This window comes from Monodon monoceros, unplaced genomic scaffold (assembly GCF_005190385.1).
Source record: "Monodon monoceros isolate NGI ecotype Baffin Bay Population unplaced genomic scaffold, NGI_Narwhal_1 Super_Scaffold_22, whole genome shotgun sequence".
NCBI lineage: Eukaryota > Metazoa > Chordata > Mammalia > Artiodactyla > Monodontidae > Monodon > Monodon monoceros.
The window spans coordinates 20,883,766-20,904,403 of record NW_021703779.1 but is presented as its reverse complement, the minus strand read 5'-3'; the positions used below and the strand labels follow the sequence as shown (position 1 = coordinate 20,904,403).

The 20,638-nt window shown below is 42.7% G+C and overlaps 1 protein-coding gene and 1 pseudogene across 1 annotated transcript in view; both read left to right on the top strand.

Moving 5' to 3' along the window:
* APOO (apolipoprotein O) overlaps positions 1-20,638 on the top strand; it is a 57,673-nt gene that overhangs the window by 1,013 nt on the left and 36,022 nt on the right. The gene's annotated exons all lie outside the window — the stretch shown is intronic.
* LOC114906374 lies at positions 15,099-16,299 on the top strand (annotated as a pseudogene).

Genomic DNA, 20,638 nt, shown 5'->3' with positions numbered 1-20,638 from the left:
TACTCATTTAAAAGTCTTATTGAGCTTCTGCAATGTGCTTTGGGTGCATTAGGACAGACAAAATCAGAACATGGATTTGGCCATCCAATCCTGGCATTGCCACTTTCTAGCTGTGTCACCTTGGACAAGTCACTTAACCTCTCTGAGCCTGTTTTCCTATTGGTGAAGTTGGGGAAATAACATCTACCTCTTAGGGTTGTTATAAGGAATAAGTTAGTATGTGTTAAGCACTTGGAAGAGGTCCTGGCACATAGAAGTGACATCCAAGTATTTGCTTTTATTTTGTTTTCAGGCAGCTCACCGTTTAGTTAGGACAACAGATCCCGTAAGAAACTTGGTTCATTTGATAAATTTTTGTTGAACATCTATTATGTGCTAGGAGCTCGGCACAGCTTTAAGGTTGGAACAGCAAAGGATATGCTGTGATCAGTTTATATGGTTATCAATGTACTGTGGTAGTAAAAAGAGCAGGAATCTGTCTTACCAGGGGTTTGTGGTTATTGGCCCTTCAGAGGGTCTGTGAATAGCATTCAGGAGGTCCCTGAACTCTGAGGGGAAAAATACTCTTTTTCACTAATCTTTCACTGCAGTTTAGCATTTCCTTCAGTTATGAATGTAGGTAACTGTTTGTTATCTATTTCCAGATAAAACGACAATGATTTATTATTTCTCACCATCTATAGGTTGGCTGGGCAGTTCTGCTGGCATCTCCCAGTGGCTGAATTCAGCTGGTGCTAGACTATGACGTGGACTTAATCCCATATCTGTGGGTCTAGGGCCCCTCAGTGTGGCCATCTTGGGCTTCCTAACATGGTTACTGGGTTCCAAGAAGGCTAGTCCTGATGCTAAACACCTGCTTGCGTCACATTTGTTGGTGTCATAATGAGTCATATGGCCAAGCCCAGAATCAATATGGTGGGGGACTACACAGAGCATGGATGTGAGGACATGTGGTTGATTGGGAGCAATTCATTTAATAAGCTACTACAGCAACAAACTACAGTAGTATTAGCAGTACCTGTCACCAGTCGAAGTTAACAGGACCAGTGCATGTCACAGACATTTTCATGTCACATTACAGTTGTTGCAGATCTCCAAATATCATTTATGCTCATCACTACATCAAAGTTATAGTAGTTATGACTCACTACTAGGTCTTTTTAGTATTAATGAGCTAATAAAGAAGCACATATTACTGTATCAGATTTTGGGTCTTAAAAACAATTATATTGCACTATAATTGGCATTTATGCAATTAGAAGCATTATTTTGAGAAGGGGTCCATAGGGCTCACCAGACTGCCAAAGAGGTCTATGGCACAAAAAAGGCAAGGAACCCCTGGGGACTTCAGGGGAGACAAGTTTTGAGAGACAGGAGTTCCTCAGGTGGATGAGCTGGGGAACAGCAGCAGTGGTACTCCATTGAGGAAGTGCCAGTAGCTCAGCTGTGCTGTATCAAGGGAAAGCTAAAGGGAGCTGAAATTGTTGAAATATGTGCTTTGAGTAGAAAAACTCACGACAGACCTTGGTGGATACCAAAATGTAAGGAGGAGGAAGAGGAAGAGGGGAGGCCAGAGATTTTCGAGAAGCAACTTTTGATAAGTAAAGTAGGAGCACAAGAGTGATGTTTAGAAAATTAAGGGAGGAAAGTTTCAAGGACAGGCTTTGTTAGGGTGCTTCCAGTTGGGGAAACCCAATTGCTTAAATAGTAAGGAAAAGTATCTCACAAAGTCCAGAGGAAGGGTGGACTCCGGTGGGTCAACGATGTCCTCAAGGTCCCCATCTCTTTTCTTGGCTTTCCGAAGTAAGATTGGTTCCCCTTATGGTTGCAAGATGACTGCCAGTAACACATGCTTTCCCATCCACTAGAGCAAGAGAAAGAGAGAGGACAAAATTCCCAGACTTGGATTACACTCTTCAGTCTGATTGGACCAGCGCCCCTGACCCAATAGCCAGTGCCAGGGGAATGCCATGCCCTGATTGGCTTAGACTAAACAGGATCAGCTCAGAATGGGATCACTACATTAATCACCTGGGAGAGAAATGAATCCATGAACACAGTGGGGGAATGGAGACTGGATGTGCAACGACAATGTCTATTACAGAAAGATGAGTTAGATGGGTTTGGAGAAATGTTCACTGTTTTGGGCAGTTTGGTTGGAAGGCTTTCACAATGTTTATACATGTAGGTTTACTGATGGAAGTGAAAGCTAGATTAATATGGGTTGGTAGCTGAAATATGAGTAAATGGGATTTATAAGCTTGACTGTCAAGGGAAGGAGGGAGAATATAGTAACTAGAGGGACATGTTTGGTCAAGATTCTAGAGTTGTTTTGTGGTTGTTCCAGTATTCAAGATTTGGCAATGTTTATGGCCTCGGGAGGAATGTAGGGAGGGAACTTTTATAAAAAAGAATTCCTTAGCTTTGAAAAGGAGGAGAGATAGTCCCTTCCACCTGTGAGATGGAAGGGAGCGAAGGATGACAGTAATTGTAGACTAGTGGTTCTCATCTGGATGGTATCACCTGCCTCGAGCGTGTTTTAGAAACTTGGTTGGTTCTTCACATCTTTAATTTAGTTGTGTTGAACATTCATATGCTGAAATATAACGCTTATAAGTCTCTCCTTTTTGTTCTCCATTGTGTTACCGTCAAATTAATATATGGGTCTCTTTTTTTTTTTTGGACTTATGTATGTAGGTGGGTGATGAATTTTACTTCAAGATAGCAAGAGTTACTTAGAAAATTATTTGTCATAAAATGGCGGTGTCAGGTCTAGTAGGTGAGGACCAGTGCTTCTCAAGCTTTCATGTGCATGCGACTCTTGTTAAAATGCAGATTCTGATCCAGGAGGTCTGGGTGGGGGCCTCAGAGTCCTCATTTTCTAACAAGCTCCTGGGTGATGTAGATGTTGCTCGTCTCCTGTCATAGTAATATGAATAGTAAGAACTGAGGCAAACTGGTAGATGAATGGTTTCTTGTGTTTTCCAGGTGAGTGATTTTATGAGTGTGGTGGGATTTGGAAGAGACATTGACCAAAGAACAAAAAAGATAAGTGAGAGGCTTTGAGGGCGCTGCTGAGAACTGCTACTGGCCCTTTCATGATCGCAGCCCGGGAGTGGGGCTGAGCACATGGTAGGGCTTGATCAGCTTGGGTCAACTAGGACTGGAGGGCAGAAGAGTTAATAGTATAGGTGTTGGTGGAAAAAGTACAGTTTGTGTGGCTAGTAATATGCATATACAATTAAAATATTTGTTTTAACCATTGTTTTGATTTAGCTGTCCATCTTCAAGTCAGTAGGGGGCACTGGTGGATCACAAAACACATTTGAAAAGCTGCCCAGTGTTTGCATTCTATTGCAGGAAGCAGCTTTTCCAGGTGCTGCTGCAAGAAGCTTGAATACTGACTACATACACCCAGTCTTCAGATTCATGTTACTAGATTTCATTTGTTGCACAAATGTTTATCACAGTTCATCTATGGGCTGGGCACTTTGCGGTACCTTGGCAGGTATAAATGAAAAGACCCATTTTTTACCTAGGAGAGAGTCCCCCAATTTGGCCACATATCAGAATTATTTGTGAGACAGTTTCCAAGGCCCTGACCATGGGTCGGATTTAGTTTTTAAGTGAGGTCCAGGAATCTCTAGTTTTGAGAAAGCCCCCCGAGATGACTGTGAAACTTGGGTTTCAGGAGCTCACAATGTAATTAGTGGCACAGACAGGAACAGTTCATTCAGATGCAGTGGGATAAGTGCTCTGATGTAAAAGGGTTGGGGAAATGTAGAGCAGTAGGTCTCAACCTTGCCTGCATGTTAGACCCACCTGGGTTGCTTTTATATGTCCCTGTGCCCAGACTGTACCCAGACCAGTGCTATCAGAATCTCTGGGGTTGAGATTTAGGCATCTAGTTTATAGGGCATATAGGGCATGTAGCCAACCTTGAGAACTACTGACTTAGAGGAACAAGCACCAGCAGGGGGCATCAGGAGACTTGATAGAGGAGAACATGCCTTTGAAGCTGAGCAGACATGGTTGAAAGGGCCTTCCAAGCAGAGCAGAAAAGCTCATGCAAGGACACAGAAGTGAGAGTTCAGTGCCAAGTTAAAACCGTGTTACCTGGGGTGAGACACTAAAGTGTCTCTGTAGCCACTCTGTAGCTGTGTCCTCATCTATAAAACAAGGATAAGACTAGTACCGGAAGCAGCCGCATAGCACAGGGAGATCACCGCCTGGAGGGGTGGGATAGGGAGGGTGGGAGGGAGGGAGATGCAAGAGGGAAGAGATATGGGAACATATGTATATGTATAACTGATTCACTTCGTTATAAAGCAGAAACTAACACACCATTGTAAAGCAATTATACTCCAATAAAGATGTAAAAAAAAAAAAGACTAGTACCAACCTTAAATTGTTGCGTGGATTAAATTAACTCAGACCCAAAGTTTAGCACAGTGTTTGGTACAAAGTAAGTTCTCTGTAAATGTGAGCTATTAATAACTTTTAGTTGGCGTCTTGTAGGAGGCTGCTACGGTAGTGTTATGGTGGTGCACAGTCTTGGGACTTTCCAAAAGTATTTTTTAGTGTCAAATCTTGGTAGTTCATTGGATGTGGCAGAGTTGGGAGAAGGAGAATTTAAGGATGCTGCCCAGGCTTTTGGCTTGGAAAGTTGAGTGGCTCTTAGAACTGTTGATTGAGATGGGAAAGTGGAAGAAGGCTGAGTTCGGTTTGCGGGGAGGTGATAACTTGCTTTTGAATAGGCTGGACTTGGAGAAGTATCTGTGGACATTAAGAGGTGGTAATCAGTTGACATGGAATCCAGGAGTGAGTAGTTTTCCTGAGAGAGATGTGGGCTGGAGATGGAGGAATCATCAGATGCTTCAAGGGCCAAAAGATGGCCTAGTGAAAGTTGGTCGGCATCACTTCCTTCCTGAAGGACGGAAATGTGAGCTCCGCTCAGAGCTCACTGCTCATAGGAGCCTGAGGTGACCGTATCCTTGGCTATAAGGCATTATTACCTATTGTGGCTCTTTGGTCTTGATGTAATGCCTTTATTGCCTATCTTTCTGAATTAAATTTTCTTTTTTTTTTTTTGGCTGCATTGGGTCTTCCTTGGTGAGCACAGGCTTTCTCTAGTTGCGTCGAGCGGGGGCTGCTCTTTGTTGCGGTGTGCGGGCTTCTCATTGCAGTGGCTTGATGGCTTCTTGTGGCGGAGCACGGGCTCTAGGCGTGCAGGCTTCAGTAGTTGCAGCACACGGGCTCGGTAGTTGTGGCATGCAGGCCCTAGAGCGCATGGGCTTCAGTAGTTGCGGCCCATGGGCTCTAGAGCACGTGGGCTTCAGTAGTTGTGGCACGCAGGCTCAGTAGTTGTGGCTTGTGGGCTTTAGAGTGTGGGCTTCAGTAGTTGTGGTGCACGGGCTTAGTTGCTCCACGATACGTGGGATCTTCCCAGACCAGGGCTCGAACCCATGTCCCCTGCACTGGCAGGCGGATTCTTAACCACCATGCCATCAGGGAAGTCCTGAAATTAATTTTCTTATCGTGAATAGTATGTTACTAGTACAAACTAAGGGGAGAATTACACTGATAACTGGAAAAGGAAAATCATCTGTAAATTGGAAAAGTACTGTAAGTTTATTTTACTTGAATATTATTTTAAATGTCACATATTTTGAAAGATAATAAAGATTTTTTGCCCTTACAGTTAAAACATCTCCGAGGGAATTCTCCTTGAGGAATTATAGTTTGTATCAGTTAATTTTCCCCAGTAATGCTTAAGCGGAAATTTATGGTTAGTGCATACAGCATGAAACTTTATGTGGATATTTTCAGGGGAAAAAAAACCTCAGTCTAGAGGTATATTTTAGAATTTGGAAGCTATTTGTTTTTCACTTTTGCTGAATTTTTCTTGATTTTTGCATGGCCTTATGCCAGTTTTATTAGAAAACTGGAACAGTGCCAGTTTCTTAATTTAGTGGGTTTTAAAACTTGTGTTCATTGTACACTAAAACTTGTAGAAGGAAGAATTTAGAGCAAGGGTTGTAGAGTTTTCATTATGCCGAGAGCCTATAACTTTAAATATTAAGCTATATTTTCATGATAATACCATTATAGACAGTAAGTTGTATTTTGAATGAATATTGTTTTAAAGGCACTTTAAATACAGTCACACTTTGTCTTCCTACTTCTTTCTAAGTCTTTGAAGCAATGCAGCGTGTTTTGTTCAAAGCCCACACTGGCTCCAACTTAAGGACGTCTTTGTTTGCTTGGGTGAGGATGAGGAGCCCTCTGTGGGAGCCAGAGATAGGTTCACAAGTGCATGTTCATTGCTTTAGTTGGGAGCGATACCCAGTGGTTTCTTTTTTTCAGATGTTCCTATTCATTCCTTTGAACAGTCTTTTTAAATAGGATATATGAAAATAATATAGGTTCATTTTTGTTTTTTCCCCATTCCATAGACGTCAGTCATTGTGAAATAACAGCCTGCTTTTCTTTGTGCTTGCTGAAATGAATCTCCTCTCCCATTAGAGGTGCTGCTTCGTGTGTCGTATTATGACATGGGTTAAACTGGTGAGTGAGTAAGAACCAAGTGATACAGGGACTCCAACAAGTTTCCTAAATCGTTTGTTGATGACTTACCTCACTTGGCAAATATTGACTGAGCCTGTGTGTGGAGTCACATCTTTCGGGAGCACTGTTAAAAATTGCTGTGTTTAGTCCAAATATTGACTTCTCTTGTTTTTGTTCCTTATTTTCACAGAGATTTTCATTATGAATCCAGATTGTCATCAGCTGAATTGAGCCTTGCCCATGATTTTTTTTCCAAAAGAATGTTGTAGTTTCCTTTTCCTTAAAGAAGGAAAAGCTTGTGAATAACTGAGATGAGGTTGAAGGCAGTTTGTTGTCAGTGAGTTCGGCATTCACTGTGCACACAGCGGTCTATTAGGAAACGAAACTTGGGTCTAGATAGACTTTACTTTGACAGAATACCTCTTCCTCTTAGAAAATGGAATTTTTTTTAGTTGTTTGAAAATGTAGAAGCATTTGAAAGGCAAATCTTGAAGTAAATGTTCCTCTGTGACTTTTTTTCCTGCCTGTATTTCCTTAACTCATTAAAGATTGAATGGATCTTGGGATGCCATTCCAAGAGAGAAAAGAAATATATATATTGTTTGGAGTTTTAGGTAAGCACTGTTAAGTTTCTGTCTGAATGAGGAAGTTCAAAATAAATTTGCAACATGGTAAATTATGTGTCATCTGTGTTCCAAGACTGTGAAACCAGTACAGCCCAACCAGATGACTCAAAACCTGCCTGAACGAACAATTATCTCACTCTTTGGCTCTGACATTTCCTTCCTGTTTATCAGACAAGTTTATTATTTTTTTGCATGAATTTAACAAAATCCAATGATGATTATTTTTAAAGGTAAAACAATTGCAAATGAAACATACTTGCTTTGCTTTGCTGACCTAATTTTGGGTGAATTCTGCCCTCCAAAGATAAAATAGAAGCTGGTTTTCTCTTAAAAAAAAAAAAAAGGTAATGTTAATCTTGAAAACAGCCTTGGTTTTTTTTCTTCACTTATCTCTTTAGACCAGTGTGTTTATAGTGGATGAGGAAGAACTAGGAAATATCAGTTACCCCAGTACAGAATTACAGAATTGAAAGTTTATCATAAGATAGTTCTATGTTTGTCATAGTTGGAAGACAGTTTTTCTTTTTGTTGGTTAAAGTCTGAACTCTTAAAATATTGGCTTCATAATCCATTCACTATGAAACAGATTGAAATGATTGTGGTTTGTCTTGTTGTTGTCGAAGTGTAAGTGCTCCCAGATTTATACATCCAAATGAGTGCCTGTCAAAACAGTCGTTATTGAGAGGACAGATTTAATTATCTTGTCAATACATCTCTTCCAAACACGCCGTCACTGATCAATATATTTGTTCCAGAAATATCATCCCTGATCAAAACATTTTGTCCTTTTTCATTTGGAGTTATCGTCATAATCCTTGACAGATTCTTTAGAATATCCTCAGGAGCCAGCTATTTTTGTTTCTTGCATGTTACAAAACAAATTAATATTCATTGCAAAAACTTCAGGAAATTCAGTTAATACTGAAGAGTCACCCTTAATCCTACCACCTGTAGATAACCATTGTTAACATCGTTTTCAGACTCATTTCTGGGAATACTTAAATAGACCTCCTCAGTTTAACATTTTCAAAAACCTCACAAATCCTCCCCCCTCTTTTTAAAACAATTTAATTTATTTCATTTTCTAATCTGCTTTTATTTCGAATATATTGAGACTGATTTTCTTACAGGCTTAAAATTTGATGTGAAGGCATTTAGAAATGGAAGCTGTATGATCACATATTAAAAGTAAATTTCCTTTATTAATTTGTTGTATAAATAGTTACAGTGGGTTCTGGTATGATCCATCAAGGTTACTGCTTTGGAGAGAAAATACTTATTTTTGAGGAGGAGGAGGCATACTGTTTATTTTTTTTTTCTGGTTGCATTTTTTAAGTTCCCTAGTTTTTAATTATGCTGATAAAACCCACATAACATAAAATTTACTGTCTTAACCATTTTTAAGTGTACAGTTTAGTTGTGTTACATATATTCACATTGTTGTGGAAAAGATGTCCAGAACTTTTTCATGTTGCCAAACTGAAACTCTGTACCCATTAAACAAAAACTCCCCATTTTCTCCTCCCCATTTTCTCCTCCCCCACAGCTTCTGGTAACCACCAGTCTGCTTTCTGTTTCTATGAATTTGACTACTTTAGACACTTCATATAGATGAAATCATACAGTATTTGTCTTTTGTGAGCTAACTTATTTCTCTTAACATAATATCCTCGAGGTTCTATATAATATTTCATTGTATGTATATACATTTTATTTATCCATGCATCTGTCCATGGACACTTGGGTGACTTTTCACCTTTTGGCTGTTGTGAATAATGCTGCTATGAACATGGGTGTGCAGATACATCCCTGAGACCCTGCTTTCAATTCTTTTGGATGTATACCCAAAAGGGGAGTTGCTGAATCATATGGTAATTCTATTTTTAATTTTTTACAGAACCTCCATATTGTTTTCCTTAGTGATTGCACCATTTTATAATCCCACCAACAGTGCACAAGGGTTCCAGTTTCTCTATATCTTCTCCAACACTTGTTATTTTCTGTTTTTTTGATAGTGGCCATCCTGAGGGGTATGAGGTAAGAAAATACCTATTTTAAAAATTGTATAAGTAATGCTGAAATAACTTGTAAAAAGTCAAACAGTACAGTTATGATAATTATATGGTTCCCATCATCTGCTTCCTTCTAATTCTCTTCTCAGAGAAAGCCTCTGTTACCAGTTTGGTGTATGGCCCTACAGATTAGAAAGGATTGCTGTATAAAGCGTAGGAACTGTACTGAATGCTCACTCTGGGGGGAGGCATATTCTTTTGATCTTTGGAGATTATGGACTCATTTAGTTTCTCTTTATTAATTCAGTTTGTGACACATTACTAAGGACAGCAATGCAGGCTGATGTGGGCAAAATTGTTGATTGTTTTCATCATTTTGTTTTACCCTAAATTCTTTTACATAATTTATTTTTTGTTTTATGTTCTTTTTTTAGAACAAGAATAATCTCAAAAGTATTGTCACTTTTCATAGACGTTTAACAATCCCTATCAGATTTTTACCTCTTAAACAACTGAAAAGAATCAGATTAAAAGCATTTTGTTTTTAAATGAAAAATGCTTTCAGATGGAAATTTTTGCAGAAAAGATTGATTGAAGATCAAAGAAGCAGTGTAACATTTAGGGAAAAAATACATAATTGTGTCTCATTTCCTGTAAATAGAGGAATATCTAATTTTATTTTATTTTTTCATAATTAAAAAATTTATTTTATTCATTTATTTTTGGCTGCATCAGGTCTTTGTTTCTGCGCACGGGCTTTCTCTAGTTGTGGTGAGTGGGGGCCACTCTTCGTTGTGGTGCACGGGCTTCTCATTGCGGTGGCTTCTCTTGTTGCAGAGCACGGGCTCTAGGTGCTTGGGCTTCAGTAGTTGTAGCACGTGGGCCCAGTAGTTGTGGCTCGCGGGCTCTAGAGTGCAGGCTCAGTAGTTGTGGCACACGGGCTTAGTAGCTCCACAGCATGTGTGATCTTCCAGACCAGGGCTTGAACCCGTGTCCCCTGCATTGGCAGGTGGATTCTTAACCATTGTGCCACCAGGGAAGTCCCACCTCATCTGATCTTGATATTAAAAGGGAACTTGTGGATTGAGAATGTTGATATGTAGCAGTCATGGTTTACGGTTGCCTATATTTGCTCCATCTAGAGATTGTAGCTACTTATGAGTATAGCTGAAAAGATTGTAGTGTGTCAGAAATCATCCTCATGTTCCAGACCTTTGTTTCTTTTGTTACTGCTCTTTACAGAGGCTGTTCCTAGCGACGCTGAGTGTTTACATCAATCTGTTGGGTGACTTTGCTTAAAACAGAAAGGAAGGGGCTTCCCTGGTGGCGCAGTGGTTGAGAGTCCGCCTGCCGATGCAGGGGACGCAGGTTCGTGGCCCGGTCTGGGAAGATCCCACATGCCGCGGAGTGGCTGGGCCCGTGAGCCATGGCCGCTGAGCCTGTGCGTCCGGAGCCTGTGCTCCGCCACATGGGGAAAAAAAAAAAAAAAAAAAAAAAGAAAGGGAGGAAGGCAGGCAGAAACGCATAAACTTTGTTGATTCTGCTTCTCTCTACAGTTGTTTCCCAGAATTTCCAGTCGTGGTACATTATTCCTTTTTCTGTGTTACTCCTGTCCTTTTTCTGGTAATGCACTTATCACAAGTGATGTAATTATTCGTTTATCCACTTTATTAGATTGTGGAGGCAGCGACCACATCTTATTGTCTTTGAAGTCTATTTTCATTGTTTCATTAAAGAGTTGCTTTGATGTTGTCCTTTGTGTGGCTTGTAAGGCTATTAAATGAGGTAGGGAAACCCAGAGAAAAAGAGGTTTTTGGAGAAAGAGAATTCATTATGAGGTAGCAATTGAAAAACCTGGTGAAGATGTCCATGGGGAGTTAGACACAAGCCTGAGCCTTAGGGAGTGGCCAGGCCTGGGAATACTGATTTGGGTATCAATAGCATAGGGTGGGAGTTGAAGAGTTAGATTTTTTTTTTCTTTTTGTTTTGCAATATGCGGCCCTCTTACTGTTGTGGCCTCTCCCATTGCGGAGCACAGACTCCGGACACGCAGGCTCAGCGGCCATGGCTCCTCACGGGCCCAGCCGCTCCGCGGCATGTGGTATCTTCCCGGACCGGGGCACGAACCCGTGTCCCCTGCATCGACAGGCGGACTCTCAACCATTGCGCCACCAGGGAAGCCCGAAGAGTTAGATTTAAGTGAAATTGCTCTGGAGTGAGAAGAGGGTTGGTTAAGTACTACTCTGACTCGTCAGCCTTGAAGAGATGGGCAGACAGAGGAAGAGAAGGCCCAAAGAGAGATGGAAGGAGTGCCCTACAAAGCTTATAGAATGGAGCTAGAGTAGAAACTTGGAAACCAAAGGAAGAGAGACTTTGAAGATGGTGGAGTGGTCACCAGTTTCAGGGTACAACTGAGGTGCCAGATGTCCATTGGAGTTTAGTTACTGGGAGGCCATTGGTGGCTTTGGGAAAGCCACTTTTAGATATCTTGAGTAGTGAGGGGAGGAGGGAATAAAGCAGAGAAAGCAGGCAGAATCTATCTTTCTAACTTTGTGTTGACATATAACATACATACAGGAAGGTGCACAGATCACAAGGAATTTTTGCAAACTGACCATACTGGTATATCTTGCACTCGAGAAGCCTTCAGGGCCCTTCCAGTCACTCCCCAGCTTGCTAAGGATATCCATTATTCTGCCTGCTAACCAGTCTTTTTTTAAAAATAATTTTGTCAGTGGAGGGAGATAGAAGAATAGGGTGGTAGTTAGAAAGGGGATTAGGGGTGGAGGATATTGTTTGTGTTGTGTTTAAGATGGGAAAGATTTTCTTGAATGTAAATAAATCCCATAACTTCTCTAGACTGGTTGACCAGTCACTGTGTCTTTTTATGTTTAGGACAGTTTTCATTTCATTCTTTCAAATGTTTTTAAAAGTAAGTACGATTGAGTGTTTATACAAACTTAAGTTGAATAACTGTTCCCCAAGCATCTGCTTTTAGAATAGTGGTTTTCTAAACTTGGCTGATTATGGGAATAGATTCTTGGGACTCTCTTAGGTTTACTGAGTCAGATACTCTGGGGGAAGGCAATGGAATCTGTGATTCAGGTGATTCTGAAACTTTTTATGTTACACAGTCCTGGAAAGTGAAGCTTACGTTTTATCAAAAAGGAAACTGGTGTATGTATGTATATATTTTAAATTTATTTTACTGAATTATAGTTGATTTAAAATGTGTTAGGAAACTGGTATATATTTTTAGTGGAAGGTCTAATAAAGTAATAGATCTGTAATTGTGGGGGAATAAAAGTGTACCCTTTTTTTGTTTATTTTTGGCTGTGTTGGGTTGTTGTTGCTGCACACGGGCTTTCTCTAGTTGTGGCGAGCGGGGGCTACTCTTCCTTGCAGTGCACGGGCTTCTCATTGCAGTGGCTTCTCTAGTTGTGGAGCACAGGCTCTAGGCACGCGGGCTTCAGTATTTGTGACTCGCGGGCTCTAGAGCGCAGGCTCAGTAGTTGTGGCGCACGGGCTTAGTTGCTCCGTGGCATGTGGGATCTTCCCGGGCCAGGGCTTGAACCCGTGTCCCCTGCATTGGCAGGCGGATTCTTAACCACTGTGCCACCAGGGAAGCCCAAAAGCATACCCTTCTTAATAATGAGAGAGACTATATACTGGGTTTTCCATAAAGTTGATAGAGAAAGCAAATTGTCAGGGCTTTGAGCCCCACCATTCCTGAGCATCCTTGAATAATTCTGAGGGTGGCTTATTCAGTTTGAGAGTTTTATTTGTCCTTGAAGCAGTTTTACTGGGACACAATCAGGAAGTGGTCCTGGAACTAGAGTTCTGAGCAGTACACTTCTTTTGCAAAACAAGGATAGTTTAGTCTTCTGGGTACCCATGATGATCTGAGTGTAACCTCACCCGATTCATATCTTAGTTAACTGTGTACAAGAATCTGCCCTTGCTGCTAGAGCTGAAGGCTAAACTCAATCTTATGCCTCAGCCTTAAAAAACATTTATTTTTTAAAGTTGTAACCTGGGGCTTCCCTGATGGCGCAGTGGTTGAGAGTCCGCCTGCCGATGCAGGCGACACGGGTTCGTGCCCCGGTCCGGGAAGATCCCACATGCCGTGGAGCGGCTGGGCCTGTGAGCCATGGCCACTGAGCCTGTGCATCCAGAGCCTGTGCTCCGCAACGGAAGAGGCCACAGCAGTGAGAGGCCCGCGTACCGCAAAATAAATAAATAAATAAAAAATTGTAACCTGAGTTTTTTTTGAGTAAACTCATAAGCTTCCTAGAAACTCTGTAAGGGTAGGGACTATGTCTGCTTAAGTGTTGTGTCCTGTTTAGCATGGTACCTGATGTGGAATAGGTATGTAATAAATATTTGTTTTTGAAATAAAATTCAGTTGACTGCTTCCAATTGTTATATCATACATAACCCTGCTTTCCTAGCCAGATTTGTTTTGTTCTCATCAGTCCTTGATGAGCTCCAGTGGAGAGAGTAAGAAGCAAAAGCCTTTTAGACAGTGGTGACCTACTCCTTTACAACACTTCTTGTTAGGGCCCCATCCAACCAACTGCCAGTCCTGGTGCTCAGTTTCCGTTGACAGTTAAGCGCTCTGAGGACTCAACAAAAGTTGAGAGCAAAGAGAGTCCAAAGGTCTAAGATGGAGAATATACCTTGATAGGCAGAGTATATAAGATATCTTGCTGGGGAATATAATCAGACAGAAAGAAAGAGTGTTTTAACCACATGAGCCAGGGAACTCGGTGACACTCCCTCTGAGGTTTGCAAAGCTCAGGGTCACCAACTCACCTGTTTCCCCTATGACTGTGGGTCTCTTACAGCTATATTTAAAACCTCAAAGAAGCCAATACGTTGGGTCCTTAATTTAAGACCCTCACCTAGCTGAATTCCAGGAGGGGCATCTAGTGACTGAAGGGCACACTCCAGAGGATAGGCTGGATGTAAAGCAATGCAGCCTTTGGATCTAGTTAGTCTGTAGCTGTAGCTTAGCACTCGTTGAACATACAGCTCTTAACAGAGTGGGCTTGACTTTGATCTAGCAAGCCAAACTCACCTAATCCATAGTAGAGAATGTTTAATCAGCTCTTGGAAGGTGCATGTGTACCCAGCTTCTGAGCCAAGCCATCTGTCCTGGGTGGAGAGTGAGCCTGGCAAACAAGGATTCTCAAGGACTGTCACTTGGGACAGTGAGTGCTCAGGCCATGGGTACACACAGTCTAGAGGTTCCAGCCCCTCATCAGAAGAGGTCCAGGGGAGATCTCACTTCCCAGGAGGTATTTTCATTCTGGTTGTACCATAATGGGTCAGGACCCCTCATGGAGAGAGAAAGCCTTTGTGTTCATGTCTCACAAGGCAACCCAATAGGAGTACCCATGGGAGAAAAGGTGATAAAGCTAGAGCTTTAGTGATTATGACCCAGTTGGTTAAATCTTTCTTCAGGAGATCTAACTTCCAGATTCATGTTCTTTTTCTTCCTTGGGTAGACAAAAGGTTGAAGAAGAAGATTCTTTGCCCCCTTTATTGCCCTCACACTTTCCTGGGGTGATCTCTGCCCATTTTAACAGACCTTCTTAAATTCTGATATTGAATGGGTTAGCCTGTATAATCAATATGAGCTGTAACAAATTATGATAGCCACCCAGTAGGGACTCGGCATTGAGAAATCCCCGTTTGTGATAACATCTGGTCAAGGCAGGATGGGGTAGTCTCTCACTATGAGGAGCCCTCTTTGATGCCAAAAAAGAAAGTGAACCACCCAAGATGCTGGGTATTGCATCAGTGTCAGGCTTGTCTGCCTGTGGATCTTTTACCCAGGCGCTTCCTGTGAGTTTCCATTGCACAGGTCAGTACCACCTAGATCCTTACCATGGCCAGATGTATGGCTGACTCCTTCCTAAGAATGACCCTTGACCTGCAGTTCCCACCCATATTTTGGCATAAACTTAACATGGTTTAGGTGTGTGTGGATTTTTTTTTGACATGTAATTTACATACAGTGAGATGCACAGATTGTACGTTGTACAGATCGTGCAACAATTTGAGTTTTGACAAGTGTATACACCTTCTGTAACTCACACCCAATGAAGATATAGATCATTTCTGTCACTGCAGAAAGTTCCCTTGTGCCCCCTTCTTAGTAAGTCTACCCCATGCAAACTTCACCTCCCAGGCATCGACTATTCTGATTTATATCACTGTGTATTAGGTTTAAGGCCACAGATCTTAAAATCTAGATGGTGGTTGATTTGCAGACGCCGTAACCCCAGAACCTCCCACGCTGCCCAACCATGGTCGGCCCTACCGTGTTCTTTTTTTTTTTTTTTGCGGTACGCGGGCCTCTCACTGTTGTGGCCTCTCCCGTTGCGGAGCACAGGCTCCTGACGCGCAGGCTCAGCGGCCATGGCTCACGGGCCCAGCCGTTCCACGGCATGTGGGATCTTCCTGGACCAGGGCACGAACCCGTGTCTCCTGCATCGGCAGGCGGACTCTCAACCACTGTGCCACCAGGGAAGCCCCCTACCGTGTTCTTTGACATTGCCATCGATGGTGAGCCCTTGGGCCGTGTCTCCTTCGAGGTAAGGGGCCTGGAAACCAAGAAGTGACTGCTTATCCAATCCATAAAGCTATGTTAACAGATTGGAGCTGTTTGCAGACAAAGTTCAAAGACAGCAGAAAACTTTCATGCTCTGAGCACTGGGGAGAAAGGCTTTGGTTATAAAGGTTCCTGCTTTCACAGAATAATTCCGGGATTTCTGTGCCAGGGTGGTGACTTCACATGCCATAATGGCACTGGTGGCAAGTCCATCTATGGGGAGAAATTTGCTGATGAGAATTTCCTCCTGAAGCATACAGGTCCTGGCATCTTGTCCATGGCAAATGCTGGCCCCAACACAAACGGTTCCCAGTTTTTCATCTGCACTGCCAAGAATGAGTGGTTGGATGGCAAGCATGTGGTCTTTGGCAAGGTGGAAGAGGGCATGAATATTGTGGAAGCCATGGAGCGCTTTGGTTTCAGGAATGGCAAGACCAGCAAGAAGATCACCACTGCTGACTGTGGACAAATCTAACAATAAATTTGAGTTGTGTTTTATCTTAAAAAAAAATCTAGATGGTGAGAGATATCAGAAAATAATACTTATTCATGTAAATTGGTGCTTCTCAAGGCGGGAGGATGCCCCCCAGGAGACTTTTGACAATGTCTAGACACATTTTTGACTTATGGCTGGGAGTGGTTGGCAGTGGCATCTAGTGGGTAGAGGCCAGGGATGCTGCTAAGCCTCCTACAGTGCACAGGACAGCCTCCCAACAAAGGATGATCCAGCTCAAAATGTCAACAGTGCTGAGATTGATAAACCCTGAAGTATACCTCTGCAGAGAGAATTGTGGCCCTGGGGAGTGTTAATCTCTGGATCTCCCAAGTCTCTGGGGATGAGGTTTGTTTTATGTTTGGTTTTTGTTTGCTTTGTTTGTTGAGGGCTTGCAGGAAACGGAAAGGGCAACTTCAAGAGGGACCTTTCTTGAGTCCTACCACCCTTGTGGCCACAGTTCTTGCTGTGGAATGGGAGTGACTAACAGGAGAAGAGGGAGATGAAGAAAACAACTTGGGCAATAAAAGGGCAGTCTTAGCATAATATTAAAACTAGAAAAATGGACAAGAGGGAAAAATAAAGTAGAAATTAATGACACGTAAAGTACAAGCAGCAAAATAAAAAATAAACAGGTGAGACTACATCAAACTGAAAAACCTCTGCACAGCAAAAGAAACCATCAACAAAGCGAAAAGACAACCTACAGAACAGGAAAAAAATATTTGCACACCATATATCTGATAAGGGGTTAATATCTAAAGTATATAAAGAACACATACAACTCAATAGCAAAAAACAAACAAAAAATAACCCAATTAAAAAATGGGCAAAGGACCTGAGTAGACATTTCCCCAAATAAGATATACAAAAGGCCAGAAGGTACATGAAAAGATGCTCAACATCACAAGTCTTTTGGAAAATGCAAATTAAAACCACCATGGGGCTTCCCTGGTGGCGCAGTGGTTGAGAATCTGCCTGCTAATGCAGGGGACACGGGTTCGAGCCCTGGTCTGGGAGGATCCCACATGGCGCGGAGCAACTGGGCCCGTGAGCAACAACTACTGAGCCTGCCCGTCTGGAGCCTGTGCTCTGCAACAAGAGAGGCCGCCATAGTGAGAGAGGCCTGCGCACTGCGATGAAGAGTGGCCCCCGCTTGCCACAACTAGAGAAAGCCCTTTCACAGAAACAAAGACGCAACACAGCAAAAATAAATAAATAAACTCCTACCCGAACACCTTCTTTAAAAAGAAAAACCACCATGACATACCACCTCACCTCTGTTACAATGGCCATCATCAAAAAGACAAGAGATGAGGGACTTCCCTGGTGGTCCAGTGGTTAAGAATCTGCCTTCCAATGCGGGGACGTGGGTTCGATCCCTGGTCAGGGAACTAAGATCCCTCATGCTGTGGGGCAACTGAGCCCACGTGCCGCAACTACTGTGCATGCATGCTGCAAACTACGGAGCCCACACACTCTGGAGCCTGAGAGCCACAACTAGAGAGAGAAAACCTGCACGCCACAACTAGAGAGAAGCCCACGCCCCGCAATGAAGAGCCTGCGCACCGCAACGAAGAGCCTGCATGCTGCAGCTGAGACCCGATGCAGCCAAAAATAAATAATAAAATAAGTAGATAAATATATATGTTAGAAAAGACGAGATGAATGCTGGCATGGATATGGAGAAAAGGGAACCCTTGTGCGCTGCTGATGGAATTGTAAATTGGTGCGGCTACCATGGAAAACAGTATGGAGGTTCTTCAAAAAAAATTAAAAATAGACCTACCATATGATCCAGCAATTCCACTTCCAGGAATATATCAAAAGGAAACAAAAACACTAACTCAAAAAGGTATCTGGGGACTTCCCTGGTGGCGCAGTGGTTAGGAATGCGCCTGCCAGTGCAGGGGACACGGGTTCAATCCCTGGTCCGGGAAGATCCCACATGCAGTGAGCAGCTAAGCCTGTGCATCACACCTACTGAGCCTGCACTCTGGAGCCCATGAGCCACAACTGCTGAAGCTCATACGCATAGAGCCCATGCTCCGCAACAAGAGAAGCTACTGCAATGAGAAAGCTGCGCACCGCAACGAAGAGTAGCCCCCGCTCGCCACAACCAAAGAGCACTCGCATGCAGCAACAAAGACCCAACGCAGCCAAAAATAAGTAAATTTATTAAAAAAGAAAAGAATTTAAAAGGTCAACACAAGGCATTATATCAAATGAGGATGAAAAAGGGGACAACATGAACCCAAAATGCTTGGATGAGGAAGTGGGAAAAGGAGTGGGGCACCAGCTATTGACAGTAAGAAAGGGAATCTGAAACAAAGTTGGGGCGGTGCCTGCCAGCTGGCTCAGTGGAAAGTCCCCAGCTTAAGCAGTGTTGTCAGTAGGTTGTGGACAAACCCAGAAGGCAGAGAGCAGTGAGTTGGCACCTGTAGATACCAGCAGCCTCATAGGCCCTCTCCTGGGAAGTAGGGAGGGACCACACTGACTGTCAGCAGTGGCTCACTAACCTTTATCCTGGAGGCAAAAAAAGTTAGTGGCAATATTGCCTGGAAATAAATATCTTTTAAGTATTCCACTTAATGCTTTAGGGTGTGTTATTTTTAAACCAGTTTAAGTAATAACCACTCCTTTTAAAAATAGCTTCTAGCTCTTTATTTGCTTCTGAAATATGGGTATTTCTGTTTTTGTGTGTGACTTCAGGCATACATTTTAAAAAATTTTTTTATTTTATTCATTTTTTTTGGCTGCATTGGGTCTTCGTTGTTGCGTGCGGGCTTTCTTTAGTTGAGGCGAGTGGGGGTTACTCTTCATTGCAGTGCGCGGGCTTCTCACTGCAGTGGCTTCTCTTGTCACGGAGCACGGGCTCTAGGTGTGCGGGCTTCAGTAGTTGTGGTGCCTGGGCTTAGTAGTTGTGGATCGCGGGCTCTAGAGCTCAGGCTCAGTAGTTGTGGCGCATGGGCTTACTTGCTCCGTGGCACGTGGGATCTTCCCGGACCAGGGCTTGAACCCATGTGCCCTGCATTGGCAGGTGGATTCTTAACCACTGTACCACCAGGGAAGCCCAAGGCATACATTTCAACAGACCTTTTTAGATTTTATTTAGCATTATATGTTTTGTGAGTATTACAGAGTAGCGAAGTCTTTCACATTACGGGCACTGCAGATCTCGGGAATATGATTTCTGTGATGCCAAATCATGCCTAAGTAGTTAGAACAAGTCAACCAGTCATTTATTTTTTGCCTCTCTCTGTCCATTCATGCAGGCATTAAACAGTTCTTGAGCATTTCTTATGTGTTAGGCACAGTTATAGACATGAGGAATACAGGGTAAGACACAGCCACATCCTGAAAGGGCTTCCAGTTTGGGAGGGGGAACTTGATAGACATAAATAAATGGATAAATAAGAAAAGAAAAGCAATAAGTCTCCATGCTCTTAGGCAATTGTGCAGAAAGGCAAAGCAAATATGGAACATTCTAGGCAGAGGAACCAGCATGTGTGAACCCATGAGGCTGGGAAGCAGCATGGGAGAAATATAGGGAGTTCAAGTTTTGTGGGAAAAGGCAGAGTGACAGATGAAGTTAAGAAGGTGGTTGGGGTCAGATCATAAATGGGCCTTGTTTGGCTCACATAAAAGTCCTAGGTAATGAATAGCAAAGGATCTCAAATAAGGATAGAAGATACTCGGGTTTGCAGTTCAGAAAGATCATTCTTTTGCATTGTGGTGGTTTGAGTCATCAGAGGGCCAGGTGAACATTTAGAATTAAGCTGTTGAAACAATCCAGGAAAGAAACAAGGGCCCAAGGGAAGATTGTACAGGAGAAGATAAAGAGGAGAGAGTGAATTAAGTTTATTTAATAGGCAGAATTAACAGGACTTAATGACCAATAGGATGGTGGGGGGAGGCAGTGGAGATGACCTCAGAGTTTCCGATTGGGTTGTCTAGTTGGATGGTGGCACCATTCCTGAGAGATGAAGTAGAGGAAGAGGGGGCATTTCTGGGGTAAGGATGCAAGGTGGTCAAGTGCTGTGTATTAATTTTTAAAATGTGTCACTTTTAAAACTTTCTAGATTCCACAGCACACATTCACCTATCAGGCCTAGTATAGACTTGGAGGCACAGACAGGATCCTGATGAGTTGGTTTTGGGTATTCTTGGTGTAGGGAGCTTGTGTCCCATCCAAGTGGAAATGTCCAGAAGTAATAGGATAAATGAGTTGGGAACTCAGGAGAGAGCTCTGGGCTGGAGCTGCATATCTAGGGATCACGCTTCATGTTGAAGCCATGGGCATGAGTGACCTAGTCAGGGA